The sequence below is a fragment of the Scomber japonicus genome, chromosome 24 (assembly GCF_027409825.1).
Source record: "Scomber japonicus isolate fScoJap1 chromosome 24, fScoJap1.pri, whole genome shotgun sequence".
NCBI classification, from domain to species: Eukaryota; Metazoa; Chordata; class Actinopteri; order Scombriformes; family Scombridae; genus Scomber; species Scomber japonicus.
The window spans coordinates 18,239,321-18,244,993 of NC_070601.1; positions in this window are offsets into that span (position 1 = coordinate 18,239,321).

The window sequence follows — 5,673 nt, forward strand, 5'->3', positions numbered from 1 at the left end:
AAGGCTGCAAAATATTTCTAAATGCCAACTCTACATTGACTTGCACGTCTTTTTCTAAAGGGCAATGTAGACACTTATATTAATATACATAAAGTATATAGTGTAGAAAATATAAATCATATGAGAAACTCAAACAATTCATCGTTCCAAGTTTTCTTCAGTAACACTAGGCCTTTCACATCTACATCTAGTCAGTACTTGGTTTATCATGGATTTATGAAACAGTATGCAGTTTGAAACTTATAAGTCATCTGCTTTTGACTTCATGAGCAAAATCTTTTATCATTTTGAAAATTAATTTCACCAAATTTAGTCTTACCTTATAACCAAAAACCTTGAAACCAAAAACAATCTGCTTTGCAAGACTAGCTGGGTGGAACTGTCTTATCTCAGCAAGCCTTTTTGTTGGCTGAGATTTGTTAACAGTAAGACAATAAATCATTTTTCCAGCCTTTTCCTTTAAGGTGTGTAAGATTTCTGTAATTCTATCAGTTTATCAGATAAAATACATTTTTAGTCTTTAATATGCACCCTTGTTTTTGTATTTCATTGTATTACTGTGAACCATCCATAGCCATCAAAGAGATGATTAACCAGTAAAGGAAAGCTTGTTACCAACTGTCTTTGTCTCTCTGCAACCAAATTCATAGAGATCAATACCTTAACCGATCTATATTTAACTCCCAGTACAACATTCTTTCAACAACATAAATCCGTGTATGCTTACAAACTGTATGTGTTTGACTTACTTACTGATAAAGAAATAATACAGCAGAATTTCACAGCTTCTCAGCTGCCTGGAGACTGGCATGAATATATTAAATCTGCATTCACCTGACATTTTCATTTGCAAGTCCACATCAGAGAAAGATCCTCCAATCCCTCAAAGGTAGCCTGATGATCAGACTGAACCTACTTTTCAGTTTTACTGAACTGCTGACACATTATTTGAATCAGTAAAATATCAAAGATGTGGGTGTTGAGTCAGGGGTCTGGTAATATTTCTTTAACAAACTCTGAACACTGTGAAATGATGACTTTGATATCTGTCCAACTGTTTACCAGAGGTAGAGTTAGTAGGCATATGAAAAACCTAACTGAAAACAAAAGCTGTTATGAAATGATACATAATGAGCTCCTCTGCATATAGTGAGGGTTGTGAAATCTGTGTTTACAGTACAGTGTGTAATGGATGAATTATATGGAACATATATGAAAGACTCGATTGATTTGTCTAACTGAAGCCAATGAAGCCTAATATTAATGTGGCAGATTGAGTCTTTCTCTTTTTTTCTGGGGTGCTAAATTGTCACCGGATGGATTGAATGAATCAGCTGTGTACTGATTACTGGGTGTCGCATTCAGCACTATGTCTAAGCAGGTGACTATGTCAAACTGTGCATGCACGGTACAGATCAAATCTAACACTTGTAGCTGCTACATTAGTGTCTAATGTAAAGTGAAACTCTGAAGTGTATGTTGATGTCATCACATTTACATAAATATAAATGAACAGCTGAGTTGGTGTTACGGTACCTGGCAAGGGTCTCTCCAACCTAACTATACTACAAATTAAATCAACAGTTTCAGCAGTTTCATACTGTATACGACTGTTAAAAGCATTATGGAGTTTATACTACTAATAGCAATAACTAGAGAGGTGGCTGAAATTATTGGTACCCTTACATTTTATTAAAATAATGCACCACTCACTCTGTAGCCTGTTAGCCCTAGTCCACTTATGTTTTGTTCTCTGAATTATTTGTAGCACATTTATATTTAGTATTGAATAAATGTAATTACATTTTAAACTGGTTTGTAATAAAACATTACTTTTAATCATCAGTTTATCTTTCAGCTTTCTTTTCAGTTTTCATTTTGCCAATGAAAGTCATTATTTCCAAACCACATTTCTGTCCCTCAGTGTATGAATCTGTGTACCTTTGTTTAGCTTTGAGCTCAAGGGTACTGGTAATAGTTTTTTTCAACTACGCCACCTGGGGTAGTTGGTCTTTTATCACATCTAGTCAGTCTCAAGCCCTCAGCACCACTACATCAGCCATCCAAATCTTTTTAGCTTCCGAATATTAATTTAAAATGGACAACTGGTTACTTTCATTAGGTTTAAAGAGCAATATAACTGAATATCAATGGCATTAACATGTTGCTAAAACAGATCTGTGCAGGAGGTAGCATCTATAACAAGATAGGACCCAGGACAGAACCCTGTGGGACACAACAAGACCCTCTCATATCTGCAGGATAGGATGAGAACCAATTAAAGGCAGACCTCAAAATACCTTACTAGTTTAGTCTATTAGTAGAACACTGTGATCAACAGCATCGGAGGCAGAGCTGAGGTAAAGTAACATTAATGAACATTTTCCCATTATATGCTATTATGGCTACAATAGCAGGGCCAATTTCATTAAAAACAAGGATGAGGGAAGAATGTGAAGTGGGGCAGATGAAGAGTTGAATTTGTGCAAAAATGTAGTAATGTCCCTTAAGGACTGGAGGAAAGGAGCTCAGGGTTGTGGAGCAGGAAACACCAGTGGTATGTTGATTTAATGATGGGGAATATTTGATCTGTTGTCACTTTGTTCACAAAACATTTAAGAAAGTTATTGCAATCAGTGTTGGGGAAAACAAACTTGTAGAGCAGATGGAGAGAAAATCGTGTTTATAATCTCAAAAAGAACTTTTGAATTTCTTTTGTTGGTTGAAATGAGGTTTGTAAAATTGCCAGTCCTAGCTTCATTTCATTCAAACTGTTTAAATGCTCCTTTAGACGCATCTGATGGACCTCTGGTTTGGTGGCTTTCCTCAAGCGCTCCGTCTTACTACATTTATGCCTAAAATTGCAGATTGACTCATTAATCCAAAATGAGGATTTGACAGAGAAGGATTATATTCAAAAGAGAGGAGCACTGTTCATGAAATAACTGGACCAAGGTCTCTACATCAATACAGCTTAAAAGCACATCTGGGTCAAATGAAACTGAAGTTTTCAGCTGTGCTCTGGGTAATGATGCGCCAACAAGACATATTTCATGGGGAAGTGGATACAAATTACAAGAAACATGGAAATCCTCAAAGCAAACATTTTCAACAAAAAGAAAAACCTGAGTATGCCCCACTCAATGTGTGGACCCAGAAATATATTGTATCAAGTACAGACTAAGACTTAGTAATATCAAGAAATTCAAAGGCAACCTTATAGGTAGAGTCAGAAAGGCAGCTAGTATGTTGAGTTTGCAGAAAGGTTGGAGGCTAAATAACATCCAGTATGCATTTTACAAAAGTGTGATGTGGGAGCTTAAGACTTCCAGTGCACATGTGCTGACACTGGACTTACCCTAGAGGAAAAGCCGTAACCCTCAGAGGATTTTCTTTGTTTGACAACTGGTATTGTCAACCCAGCTCTCAGCACACTTATGCTACAAATCAGTATCTCCACAAAAACATAAATTAAATAAAAATAACATAATCATATGACATGAATGTAGTCTATAACAAAATACAGTCCTGTCATCATGAAACAAAACAGCTAGAACTTAATTTGCACACTGGACAAAAGCACCCCTGTGATGATCAGGAAATATAAGAGCTCCTTATAGTCAATCATCCAACAATGTGTTTGAAGCTGATCTGATGAACACATAAGCAGGATTTCATGCTACCAACACTGTTTAAACGTTCATTCAATGCTATTGTCAGGCTGTGAGCAGCATGCCCGCACCTTATTGGAGCAGACCCACAGTGACTAATCAGCTGACATCATTTTTAAAAAAATACCATAGCACAATGGCTTTAAGCAGCAAACATAATGGCATGTTCTACTAGGTGATGAGAAGATGTCTCATCAATCCTCTCTTCTCTGCCATCCTGTCAAATATGTTATTCCATCAGCATCAAGATGTGGTGCTCTTATTGAATTTATTCATTTAATTAAAATGAATTAATTGATTCATTTTTAAGTTGAAAAGCTGCACTCGCATGCTAATGATAATTCAGAGGATCATGTCTGGCCTAAACACAAGTGCACGCACACATATGCTCGGATACACACGCACAGCCACTCGAGAGAACTGCTGTTGTCACCATGTAGGCTAACAGGTGACTGGCCAGTGGCCACACACTCATCCTGCAAACCAGCACCACGGACAGCAGCCGAAGCTCCACATCAACACTTATCTAACCTGGGCTCAAACTACCACATCCTGATGATGTCTCCAACCTATCAAACATTCAAATATAGCACTAATAAAGATACACAAAGATATCTTGCACAGTATGTCCATAAGCATAACCATCAAGAAAAACACAGCTCATTATAAGCCTTACAAAAACACAGTCCGGATGACAGATTCCAGTCCCGGACCTTCTAGCTTCATTGTTGATTTTCATTGTGCTTCTCTCCTCTATCCTTCCTTTCTCTCCTCTCAACCCCAACCGGTCGAGGCAGATGTTCTCCCACTCTGAGTCTGATGACGTCATTAAAACAGCCCCCCCCCCCCCCAAAAAAAAACCAAACAAACAAAAAACACACACACACACACAGTAGATGAGCCTCTCAGGAATCGCTGCCATTGGACAAGATGTTGGTATTTGGTCATCGACCACTGCCATACATGTACAGGTAGTTGGTATGAAATAACTTAAAATAGAGCTGCGTATATTCTTGATGTGTGACCGTATGAAACTTACAATAGAAGGAGCTTTGTGTTGCTGTACTATACTGATATAGCTTCATAGCAACAAGGTCATTTGTTTGCAGGAAGAAATAGAAATAATGAAATGCCAGTAATCTCAAATCAAACACAACAGGAAAAAACATGAGTCATTATCAAATATACTGCCTTCTTTTATTTTCGTCATATTTATCTACAAATATCAATCAACTTAAAAACAAATTAAGAAATAGAATGAATAAAGAAAAATTTAAAATATTTCACACTAATGACTTTACCCAAAAACAATGTCATAAACATGAGAGAACAAAGATTGGCCACAGATGTGAAGAAAAAAAATCTCAATCTGCTTTACATCATTGCATTGAAGTACATGCAAGCGTTTACTGTCAGTGCAAAGCTAATCTGAAGACACCGGCACAGTTCAACTGCTAACTTTCACAAACAAAACAGAAAAACCCTCAAAAACAACAACAACAAAAAATCTAAATGTGAAGCTAGTTTGAGCTTTGAGCTTTTTGGTTTATCAATATTTGGCAGTTGCTGTGCCAGCAGTTGAGGAACGTAAATGAAAGTCAGAGTATATTGTAATAATTTACTGTACATCAAAATCATCAAACCCTCAGAAACCCACAAAAACTTTCTAGAACAATGATTGAAAATTCATCAAAGCAGTGTGCATCACACATTGAAGGAATGTGGCTCCAAAAACAGAGCTGAGGTCTGAAAGTCCAGCTAGTCACTCCTACTCTTAGTCTCTCTTTATTCTGATCACCTTTCTGAATGGCCATAAACTGGGAATTCACTGGATTGTTCAGTGATGTTATCATTACTCATCTTCTAAGCTCTTGCATATCATTTACAGTATGTCATCAAAAACTGGTTGCCAGTGATGTGGCAATGCAAACAAAAGGTATTTCTGAAATATTTGCTCAGTAGTTTGAGCTGCCATAACGAGCAGAGGGACAGAACGTTCTCC